Source organism: Meriones unguiculatus, chromosome 10, assembly GCF_030254825.1.
Source record: "Meriones unguiculatus strain TT.TT164.6M chromosome 10, Bangor_MerUng_6.1, whole genome shotgun sequence".
NCBI classification, from domain to species: domain Eukaryota; kingdom Metazoa; phylum Chordata; class Mammalia; order Rodentia; family Muridae; genus Meriones; species Meriones unguiculatus.
Genome location: NC_083358.1, coordinates 31,240,411 through 31,253,296, shown reverse-complemented (window position 1 = coordinate 31,253,296; position 12,886 = coordinate 31,240,411). Strand labels below are relative to the sequence as shown.

The window sequence follows — 12,886 nt, the reverse complement described above, 5'->3', positions numbered from 1 at the left end:
AAATGTACCACAATTTCTGTATCTATTCTTCAGCTGAGGGATCTCTGAATTAGCCAAATTAGAGAAAAGACTAAGATTTCCATAGATTAGCATGAAGATTTAAATGAGTACATAGAACTTCATTTTTCCATGTACATACACCCCAATTCAAATAACACTTTGTCTTAAGAGGATCTGTAATGATTACGCTTTTTCATCATCACTCTTTAATCTAGCACATCACCATGAAAGGATTGTATCAAGAGTACAAAAACCTCTCTAGCATGTCTCCTGGAGACCATATCACCCACTGCTCTGTTTGGCGGCTAGACTCTTGTCTCTCTCTTCAGCAATGATGAGGTGGATTCCTTTTCGCCAGGGAAGATAAATCCATGGTTTGTTTCCCTTGCCAAGAACAAACAAACAACATTGTAAAGGTGAGTGGCAAAGCTGTTGCCATTGGCATCTTTCACAAGCTGCCTCCCTCTGTTGGTGATCACACCAATTCTTTCCAAGTTAGAACCTCTCCTTACCATACACAGGTTACCGGTGTCAAAACTGACAAAGTCAGTTATTATGCTGGGTTCCAGATAGATCTGAATTGTGTCATTCCTCTCTATGAGGGATCAAGGTAGTGTTTTCACTACCTTAACCCATACAAGCATTATGAGTCAGCAGTTGCCAGATTCCCTTTGTGCCCACTAAGATCTCTCTCACTTTGTACAACTTGTACTTGCCCTTCTCAGGTGTAATAGATGAACAACAAAGCACCTTTGGTGTCATAGATCAGATGGACGTTCTCTCTAGTCTTGCCAATGCTGATGACATATGTAAACCCAGCAGGGAATGTTATATCAGTCCTGACTTTGCTATCAATCTTAATGAAGAGTGTCATGAAAACCTATTTCATCTCATCTCCAGTCAGGGCATGCTTAAGTTTGTTCCTTAGGAAAATAATCAGAAGCAGACATTCTGTCAGCTTGTGAGGACCAATAGATGGACAAAGAACAAAATTGCCAGTCAATTTATTCATCATTCAATGTTTTGGAGACTCCACACTCTTCAGATGTTTCTTGGGACCATGAGCCATGGCTGTCATGGGAATGGAAAAAAAAAACTGTAACAATTATTAATTACATTTGTACCTCCCCACCCACCCCGAACATGGATTATCACAAGGCTAAGACTTCTTTATGGTGAAAAGGCATTTAGAGTACAAATTTAAGGTGCCATCCATTCTCAAGGCTACATAAGTATCGGACGTGTATGAACTTGGGAGTTGGTGTTTTCCTGGGGTTTGTATCTATCCTGCCTCGCTTACCTCATTTTAACTTTCCCTGAGTCATGGAGTTATGCTATTTCTGTTTATTATAATTTTTATTTTGACAAGTCGTGTCAATACTATTGTAGACCCAAAGAACAATAATGACTGATCTGTTAGTCCTTGGTCACTTCTGCTCCCTGTTACCTAGCAGCGTATTTCCAAAGCTACCAAGGCATTGAACAGCAGAAGCCACTGAGCTGCTTTATTAGGTTACAGGCTAAATGTGCCCCTGCATACTGAGGTTCTCGTTTTCATCTAAGCTAATCTCCAGCAAGAATAATCTTGCTAGAAGAACAGAATTAGAATATTTTATTAATCTGGGTAGTTACACTTTTAGAGTTGGCTTTTCCCCAAAGCCACATGACTCCGTAGATGTCCATCCAGGTTAACATATGCAGCAGGAGTTAATTTACATAGTTTTTAATTAAAACTTTTCATAAAATATATTTTGATCATGTTTTCCCTTCCTCAACTTCTCCCGGATTCTTTCTACCATCTTGTACAGTTGCCTTTGTGTTCCTCCTCTCTCCAAACAAAACCAGAAAGAATAAAACTAAAACAAAACACAAACTAGATAAAAATAACAAAACAAGATGAAACAAAAGCCACCTTCCCACCCAAAATATGGATTCATTATTTTTAATTGTTGAAGTTATTTAATTCTCTAGATATATTTGTTTGTTTGATAATTAACTTATGTTAAAGGATGTGTGGGCTTTTTCCAAATAGAGCCTTTATAAACAATTGTGTACAGGCTTTTAATAAAGTGAACATAAGTCCTTATTTCCCCGGATTAAATCCAAGCAATGCACCTGCTTGGTACTGTTTCATATTTAGTATTTTTTAATTGCTGAATAGTTTTCCAGAGTGGCTGAGCTACTTTATGTTCCAACAAAAAAAAAAATAATAATATGTGAATGTAGTAGCCCTGACAACACAGGCTAACTACAGCAATTTGGGAAGTTGAGGTAGAAGGATCACAGGATCAGGGCCTGCTTGGCTTATGGAGGAAATGCCAGACGGGGCTAGGCAATTTAGGGAGGTTATCTCAGAAGAAAATGCATAAGAAGCAAGTTGGATAGCTCAGTGGTATAGCTCTTGTCTCTCAAAGAGCCTTCCCAGTAAACACACCTGTTCGAACGAAATAGTTGTATCACATCCTTGCCATCACTTGTTATTGCTATTATTATTATTTTTTTTTCTCATAGCTAATGAGTTTCTTGAGTTTCTTGGGTAGTGGAAAATGACCTTGAAGTGCTAATTCTGCTTCTACCTAGAGTGTTAGGATTATGGCACAGACCATCATACTTGGTTTTATGAGGAGATAGTAATTAAATCTAGGGCTTTTTTCCTCTGAGCTACCTCTCCAGTTTTACTACCGCATTTCCTGTTAGTCCCCTTGATAAGTGTGCAGTGGTGTCACACTGTGCTTTTAATTTTCCATTCATAATATCTAGTGATGTTAGATGTCCTTTCATGGGATTGGTTGGCATCTATGTACTTTCTGATGAAAGTAGCCTCCATATGTTTTGGTCATAATTCTGATCGGGTTCTCTGCTTACAGTAGAGTTGATTGAGAGGATTATTCATATATATAGATATTAGTCTTTCTCTAGATAATGTATTTTGTGAATATTTTCTTCTATAAGTTTTATTATATATTAAATTATCATTTAATGTGTGTTTAACTTAAAATACTAATTTATTGTTTTTTTTTTCCCATTGGATTGTACTTGTGGTGTCAATTCTAAGAACTTTACAACTAGTCTTTTATCCTGAAATTGTAAACATTTTCTCCTATTTTAAAAACTATATATATATATATATATATATATATATATTTACGATTAAAATTAACTATGAAACAATTCTCGTGTTTAAGGTTAAAATTGAGTATGAACTGTTCCTGTTTGCCTAAGAATGTCCAATTACTGTACCTTACTCTCTTCTAGTAGCTTTTTACTTTTTTTTTTGCAAATTTGTCAAGAACCAGTTGAACATATTTTTATGTGTCTACTTCCAATTCCTTTTTAGTTCACTGACTATTGCATTCTATTGGTCAGCAAATACCACACAGTCTTAATTATTTTAGCTATATAACAAATAATGAAATCAGGCAGGAAAATGCATGGTAATAATTCCTCTTTTTCAAAATGCTTACAGCTAATCTCATTCTTTTACATTGCACATAAATTTTAGAATGATCATTCCCGTTTTAGCAAAGCAAGGCATGAATTTCGAGATGACGAATCAGATCTGTGTATTAATTTGGAAAGTACAGACATGTTTACATACTTTTGAATCTACCAGTATGTAGAGATGGTCTATCATTCTATGAATGTACACTTTTTTTAAATTAAATTTTTATTTTTTAAAATTATTTACATTATATTCGCTTTGCAACCCAGCCATAGCCCACTCCCTCATTCTCACCCAATCCCAACCTCCCTCCCTCATCTCCTCCCATGCCCCTCTCCAAGTCCATCAATAGGGGAGGTCCACCTCCCCTTCTATCTGACCCTAGCTTATCAGGTCTCATCAGGACTGGCTGCACTATCCTCCTTTGTGGCCTAGCAAGGCTGCTCCTCCCTTGCAGGGGTCAGAGATGGTCAAAGAGCCAGACATTGAGTTCATGTCAGAGACAGTCCCTCTCTCCTTACTAGGGAACTCACTTGGACACTGAGCTGCTGTGGCTACATCTGAGCAGGGGTTCTAGGTTATATCCATGAAGGTATCTTGGTTAGAGTATCAGTCTCAGAAAATACCCCTGAGCCCAGATATGTTGATTTTGTTGCTCTCCTTGTGGAGCTCCTATACTCTCCAGGTTTTACTAACTACCTCTTCTTTCATATGATTCCCTGCACTCTGCCCAAAGTTTGGTTATGAGCCTCAGCATCTGTTTGGTTACACTGCTAGGTAGAGTCTTTCAGAGGCCCTCTGTGGTAGGCTCCTGTCCTGTTTCTTGTTTTCTCCTTCTTCCAAAGTCCTTCTAGTTTATCTTTTTGATAAGGATTGATCCTCTTACCCCAGGTCCTCCTTCTTGTATAGTTTTTTAGGTGTACAGATTTTAGTATGTTTATCCTAACTTTTAGGTCTAGTATCCACTTATAAGTGAGTATATACCATGTGTTTCTTTCTGCTTCTGAGATACCTCACTCAGGATGATCGTTTCTAGGTCCCACCATTTGCCTGCAAATTCCATGATTTCCTTATTTTTAATGGCTGAGTAGTATTCCATTGTGTAAATGTACCACAATTTTTCTGTATCCATTTTTCCATTGAGGGACATCTGGGTTGTTTCCACGTTCTGGCTACTATGAATAAACTGCTATGAACATGGTTGAACAAATGTCCTTGCTGTGTACTTGAACATCTTTTGGGTATATGCCTAGGAGTGGTATACCTGTATCTTGAGGAAGCACTATTCCTAATTGTCTGAGAAAGTGCTAGATTGATTTCCAAAGTCGTTGTACAAGTTTCCACTCTCCCCAGCAATGGTGGAGGATTCCCCTTTCTTCACAACCTATCCAGCATGTGTTATCACTTGAGTTTTTGACCTTAGCCATTCTGATGGGTATAAGGTGAAATCTCAGGGTCGTTTTGATTTGCCTGTCCCTGATGGCTAAGGACATTGTGTATTTCTTTAAGTGTTTCTCTGCCGTTCTATATTCCTCTACAGAGAATTCTCTGTTTAGCTCCGTACTCCATTTTTTAATTGGATTACTTCATTTATTGATTTTAACTTCTTAGGTTTTTTATATATTCTAGATATCAGCCCTCTGTCAGATGTTGGGTTGGTGAAGATCCTTTCCCAATCTGTAGCCTGTCGTTTTGTTCTAAGGACAGTGTCCTTTGCTTTACAGAAGCTTTTCAGTTTCATGAGGTCCCATTTATTGATTGTTACTCTTAGGGCCAGTGCTGATGGTGTTCTGGTCAGGGTTGTCTCCTGGCTCACCATCTTTCTAAAGACTGTACTGAAGTGGCTTTTCAAACTTTAGCAAATTCCCTGTTATTTGTTATTATTGACTCCTAGTTTGATTTTATATTCCTCAAAGAACATATTCTGCCAGATTCCGGTTGTTTACATTTTTGTGTTTCAGAATATGATCTGCCATGTAATATATTTTATGTAAACCTGAATGGAATGTGTATGTTCCTGTTATGGAGTGGGTTGTTTTCTTTATATTACATATTGTGAGCTCGGGGTACTGTTGCTGTTTTTTGAGCATATATCTCATGAATTGTTGACAGGAAGACTGTGAAGTCTCAGTATAATTTGTGGACTGGTTGATTCCTTTCCAAGTTGACATTGGCACTGAGATTTTCAAATAGATTCAAGTTCAAGTTAGAACTGGAAAAATTTTGAAGTCATAAATATTATTATGTTATCTTAAACTTTAGCTTAATAAGAAATTAATGAGGATATGGCCATGTACAGAACAGTCATAAAGGCTCATCAGGGAAAGAACTTTACCAAACAGTGGTGAAAAGGACAGTTAAAAGTTTTGATATTGCTTATGTTATGAAGACAAGGAGATCATGTTTTAGCTTATTTTTCCTAATTAAGAAGGTTCCATGCTGTTAATTCTAAATCTAAACAGTGTATAGCACAATGTTAAGCTTTATTCCGAGTTACTGCAGAAGAAAGAACCTTCACACATCCTTATTTCTGAGGTTTCTGGCCATTATGTTTGCATTATCCCTTCTTTCCCTCATCTTCCTAACTTCTGCTTCTGTTTATAGCCATTGAAAGTGCATCCCTGAAAGGTCTTCACAGTTACCGCTAATGCCCTCTTCTAGTACCAAAATTCTTAAAAGTACAATATCATGTAGACTTAATGGAGCTTATGTCATTCATTCCAAATCTCATTCATCTTCTGTCATACCTGCATGGGTCTAGATGCTTTGACTAGTTTTGCTATCCATATCTATAAGGAATATGTGTTTGTGGTTATAGTTATAATCTGAAGGGTGTTTTGTGGTTTCATCCTTAAACTGAGGGATGGAAAATATTTTGTATATAAAATACTATAAATGTTCTGAGATCCGAGGCAATAATTTTAAGTTCTCCTGGAGAAAGAAGATGAGAGAAGCATCACAGGAACCACTAGACCACCAGTTGCACTAAGAATGAAGGATGCTGATATTTTTAACCCTTATCAATCAGTTTTGATTCACTGGTAGGTCTCTATATGGATTTTAGCCTCCTGAGAAAGAGTTCAAGTTCATCCCAGCACAACTCTTTGGAGTATGGAGGCACTTGTAGTTTGTTAGCAGTCAACACACACCATCCAGTGTATTAGAGCATTCAGCCTGTAAAGGTAAAGCGTTAAATGTATCAGCTAGAGTGCTTTTCTTGAATTGTCCAAGTGTTCTTATTTAATGTCAAGACACCCATGTATAGATTCCCTGATAAACTGATAAGCTTCATACCATTTCTTCTGGTGCTTATTAACCCATCTATGAAACAGATTCTTACATTTGGGTCTCTTAAAAATCAACAGGCTTATTGTCATTTGATCAATCAGTCAGGATAGTTCTAATTGGAGAACAAACACCTTCCATCTGTGTTGTAAGATTATTCTCTGAACTGAAACATCTCCATCCTGGAGGGCAGCTAATCTAACTTGAAGTATTCCATCCTAAAGAATGGGTTCTTAAGTCTAGGAAGTTACCAACTCACAAGTCTCAGGAAGTCCATGAAACAAGATGCCCAAGCTCTCTCTTTTCCCAAGGTTATATAGAGCAGTAAGGGGGAGAGGAGACTTTATCACCTGCTAAGCTGCTCTCTGCCATGCAGAGGGCTCAATAGTAGGATACATGGTGAGTTGCCATGCATTCTGGAGAGGGCTTTTTGGGGGTATAGCAGCCTTTTAATAATCTGCTCCTGTAAATAACCCCTCATGTTTGTTCCTGTAAAGTGTTCTCATAAAATCATTGGTTTCCAAGTTGGATTTTGCAGAATTATTACTTTGGTGTTCTACTTGCAGTGAGTAGACATTTGTTCACACCTTCTTGGGAAATATGATACAACTGTCTACTGTCTGTGTATACATTATGTTATCTGCATAATTAAGACTTTTAACATGGAGATAATATGCCAGTAGGTCTTCTCACCCTGAATTTCCAATAACATCACAAACTTAACCAAAAATTCACAGGTCTTCTAACCTCTGGAGATGATGTGAGTCTTGCCAAGAAAACCATTGCACCCATTTCTTAGTTACAGACTCCAAAAGAGTGGCCCAATGTCCTTTTTCTGCATGGTCTAGCTCTGTACTACTCCACAGAAATCTATGCAGAATACACATACAATATAAAACTGTTCAGTAGCCATATTCTATACAAAGAGAGATAGGTGAAATTATTTATAGTATATTTTATTTAACTAAAGCTGTCTGAACTACTGTCACTGTAATGTTGTTAGTATAAAATTCTATTATCACAAGGCTAGAAAGACGGCTCAGCAGTTCAGAGCAATTTTTGCTCTTTCGGAAGGCCCCAGTTTGGTTTCCAGAACCCATATCAAATGTCTCACAACTGCTTGTAACTACAGCTCCAGCAGATTAATTTCATCTTCTGGCCTCTCTGAGTACCTACATACATGCACACATAAATTACTTTTAAAAGTAGTTAACATTATAAAATATGTTAACAATATAAAATATCTAAAGCAGAAATTGTGAGGGATTCTTTTTTTTCTTTAGAAGGTTTTCTCTTTTTTTCAGTTATTTTTTTATTATTAGTTATAGTTGATTAACTTCGTATCACAATTGTAGCCCCCTTCCTTATTCCCTCCCAGTCCCACCATCCCTCCCTCATCTCCTCCCTGTCCCTTTCCAAGTCCACTGATAGGGAAGTTCCTCTTCCCCTTCCATCTGACACTAGCTTATCAGGTATCTTCAGGACTGGCTGCAAAGTCCTCTTCTGTGGCCTAGCAAGGCTGCTACTTCTTTGGGGGAGGGGAGACGGTCAAAGAGCCAGCCATTGAGTTCATGTCAGAAATAGTCCCTATTTTCCTTACTAGGGTACCCACTTGGATGCTGAGCTGACATGGGCTATGTCATGAGCAGAGGTTCTAGATTATATCCATGCATGGTCCTTGGTTGGAAAATCAGTCTCAGAAAAGACCCCTGTACCCAGATATATTTGGTCCTTGTGGAGCCCTGTCCTCTCCAGGTCATATTAACTCCCCCTTCTTTCATATGATTCCCTGCACTCTGTTAAAGGTTTGGTTGTGAGTCTCAGCATCTGCTTTGATACACTGCTAGGTAGTCTTTCAGAGGCCCTCAGTGGTAGGCTCCTGTTTTGTTAATTGTTTTCTTCTACTTCCAATGTCCAATTCATTTGTCTTTCTAAGTGATGATTGGTCATCTTACTCTGGGTCCTCTTTCTTGTTTATCCTCTTTAAGTGTACAGGTTTTAGTATGTTTATCCTATCTTATAGGTCTAGTACCCACTTATAAGTGAGTATATACTATGTGTTTCTTTCTGCTTCTGGGATACCTCACTCAGGATGATCTTTTCTAGATCCCACCATTTGTCTGCAAATTTCATGATTTCCCTGTTTTTAATTGAGGGATTCTTTTTTAACCCAGGTACTGAGTTCACGGAGTTATCTTCAGCTGAAGTATCCTGCCTTCATCTATTACTTTTGTGTAGTGAAATAAAAATAGAACAAGTATGCCCAGTTATCTCTTAATTACCAAAACTGAAAACAAAAAGGACAGAAAGGAGACCTAGAAAAGTGATGGAAACTCATTTTGCTGTGTTCTAGAACTAAAAATATGATGTGAGTAATCCTATCACAGTTCTCAAGTTCATGTTGTTTCAGAAGTATCCATGATTACATAAGTTACCAGAGCACTGGTGAGAGTTTCAATATTTCTTTTCATTTAAAAACAAAAGCAAAAAGAAAACAAACAAACAAAAATACAGACAGCATACAAGATATCACTTAGGAGATACTCCTAAGGCTGTGTAACTAAGAAAGACATGAACTGTGTGCCAACTTTATTCTTTCACTGTATGTCATGACATGTTGGTTCTTATCAAGATCTAAATTGTGGACATACAGTCATTTACAGTGGGGCTGTAGAGCCCATTTGAATTCATAGCGTTTCCTTTCCGATGAGTTCCTAGGTAAGCCTTTGAAGTGTCTGGATTGTCAGTGCCTTTATGTTTCTTGTTTAGTGTTTGACTCTGTTTGCTCAGCATTTATTTTTATGTTTAACAAAAGGATGTGGATTATATTATGTTATAATTGAAAGCCACCAGCACAGGCAGCCTAAATTCAATTCCTCTTCATTTCAGTCAAATTTCACATTCCATTACAACGGAATTAATTTGATGACCAAATCTGGTATGTTACAGCTTTCCAGCTAGATTTGTTTCCAATTTAACATCCTAACTATGCTTGTAAAATAGACAATAAAACAATCTTTTCTGATTTGGGAAATACTCTTTATTCTTCATTTCTCTCTGCTTCACTGTAACATTTGAGCTGAGTTTTATGGAACAATCACTTTCCTCATCTAATTACTGCAATTCCCTGGTAGATGGCCTCCATTGCCCTGCTATAGCAAAATTATCATAAATACACAATGCTATTGCCAGCATCTCATCTTGCACACGCGTCAGTGAGCAATGCAAGGTTTCTCTTCTCTAAATTGTGTTCTTGCTAAATTGACAATTTCCATGTGAACCCATCATGTCTTTCTATGACATCCTAACCAATTCCTGAGAAAGTTAATCTTGCCTCGTAGATGCTTTCAAGGCTCAGCTCCTCATGCATGCCTGTGACTGCTCACAGAAAAGAAGCATGCTGAACTCTTCTAATTAAATAGTTAGGCACCAGGACTCTCTTCCAACACAGAAGAGTTAGGGGAAACTCTCTAAACCAGACGATTGTCAAATTAAAGGTGCAATGGCAGCAAACTCACAGAAAATTAACTGAGTATCCTCCTGCTGCCAATTGTTTTGCCTTTGTTATGCAAATGAAAATATGCCTGCAAAATCAGTTCTGAGAGCAAGAGGGCAGACATAAATCAAAGACAGAGGCATCTATTCCAGAACATACTAGAACTTCATGAGACCTAGGATTAAGTCAAGGCCAAGATCCCTTGAATCAAAGATTTCAAGTAAGGAATCTGGAGGATTTCCAACCATCTATATCTCTACCCCAGTCGTATATTGATGGCAAAGGCATTTGTGAGCAACAATTCCTCGGTGGCTGACTCCAGAAACAGCTTGCTAAAGACCTATAGAGTCAAGTGTACATCTTGATTTCACAGTCTCAAATGTCTAGATTTCATTTTCTGGAGAGCAAGATAAGTTACATAAAAAAGAAAGAAAAAGAAAAAGAAAACCCTTAGTGCAAAGACAAGAGTTGGGGCAAGATCTCCGAGGCAACAGTTTTTAAGAAGCAAACTGTATGAAAATACAAAGCTACCCAGCATGCGAGAATTTTTCTGGGACCAGAACAAGGTGGACAGGAAGGACAAACTGTGTTTGCTGTGAACTACAGTCCTGAATCTCTGTCTCTGTCTCTGTATCTTTCTCCCCTTCTCTCTCTCTCACTCTCTGTGTTTGGTCCCTTCTGCTGGAACTGCAAGCAGAGTCATCTGCAAATGATAAACAGAGACAAGACCCTGAGACTTCTCACAGCTCTACAGATAGCTTAGCTCCAGAGTTCAGCAGACCTTGGAAACAATAGAAACAAACTTAATGTTGCTATTCTTAGGCACTATAGTTATAATTAATTCAGGAACATATCTTAATTAGACATTAAATATTTAAATAAAGTCTTGATGAAAACAAGTTTGTATACATTCTCAATGAATCTCCTAATGGACTGCTCATTTATTATAAACGGAAAATTGTCAGTGTTCTAGTGGAGAAACTTTTCCTAAACACTTTTTTTTTTCAACATACGACATATTATTATTTCTATGGGAGGAAAGCAGTGTATTTGAAAGCTATCTTTACCTCAAATTTGTCTCCACAGGTGATCAAAAACTCAGCAACAAAGGTGTCTCAAGGGAAAGGTGTTAAAGAACTGCATTTGAAAGCAGAGCTTTCTTCTCAGTGTTTCTTGTTTTTAATCTCATCTTAGGTGTACATCATCTAAATGTGCTTGGAGGAGAGGGAGTCATTCTTCAGTGCTATAGTCAGTGCACAGTTGTCCATGCTCGAGTAAGTAACTACTGCTCACTGAAGCAGACCTAATTAAACTCCGTGGGTTACAACAAATAAAAACAAAGTAGAAGAGGGACTTCAAGGGGAGTAAAGGGGGTAAGAGAGAGTATATGGGGTGAGCATGATTAATACATACATATATATATATATATATGTTAAAGGATAAGATATTATAAGCAAATGAAATTCATTCAATTACATTTTGTACCTAGAATCATTGTTATTTTAACTTAGCTTTAATGGGTGATTTCAGATGTGTTGTTAAGATAAGAACGTAAAAATGATACGCTGTATTATTTTGTTCACATAAAGTCTAAAATAAGCAAACTCACTCGTGGTAGCGAGTGGCAGCTCTGGATTAGCTCGTGCTGAGGTGAGAGCGGTGGCTGGAAGGCTCCAGCCATTCCTTTTGTTTCTTTAGATATAATTTAGTGTTTCTGCATACTGTGGGTTAAACAAACTTTTAGTTTTCCTGCTAAGAAATCCAGCCATGGAGATTGGTCTTCCAAGTCTGAAGTGACTACTTAAAAGCAAACTTTTCCATCCTATCCTATTTATATTGGGTATATATGTCATCTTTGGAAGCACACAAACACAGTGAGAGGAAATTTTAAAGGCTGATGTGCTTTTCTAGGAACAAACTTTGCAGTGACTTCTTTAAGATTTTTCCTTTATGATTGTGTTTGCATTAAAAGTGAGAAAAATCATATTAAAAATGGCAGAAATGCTTTCTGTAGAACATTTGCTCATCTGCATGAACAGCACTTTGTTTCTCCAGCTGCTATTCGTTCGTATTGAATGCATAGTCAGATGGGCTCCACACACTCAGGCATCGCTTTCTTTTCGTTAACGCACATTGAGCAATGCTTGAAACAGGATTAGTTTTCAGCTTTACCGAATGCTGCATTTTGATAAATTCAAGTGAATAGCTAATTCAAGAATATTCAGGATGCATTATTTACAAAACTGAAATGAGTTTTCAATCCTTTAGTATCTTTTTTCCCTTCCGATTCTATACTGTACATCTTTCATAGTGAATGGAAATACTTTCTAATAAGAGTCCAAGGTGTCAATTTGAAGGTATTGGACCTCAACTGAAATCAAAATTAATAATTTCAGTTGGTTTTCCATTAGCTTATATAGCTGAAAATACCTATTTATGATTAGTTACTTATAAATTAGACATATCTTTATACGATCTTGCTGAAACACTAATTGTCATTTTGTTCTTTAGAATAGTTATTTTTATTAAAGAAAGAAATATTCATACAAGTAAATAAATATTAATATTGTGACTTCCTACTCTCCTCATTCTAAGAAATATTTGATCTTTGTTATCTTAGCTCATAAATATTATCATCTTAAGTAAGAGGAAGAATTGAGAGG

At 37.2% G+C, this 12,886-nt stretch overlaps 1 pseudogene; it reads right to left on the bottom strand.

Moving 5' to 3' along the window:
• Positions 1-282: 282 nt before the first annotated feature.
• On the bottom strand, positions 283-1,069 carry LOC110561198 (small ribosomal subunit protein eS4, X isoform-like; annotated as a pseudogene).
• Between the last annotated feature and the right edge of the window lie 11,817 nt (positions 1,070-12,886).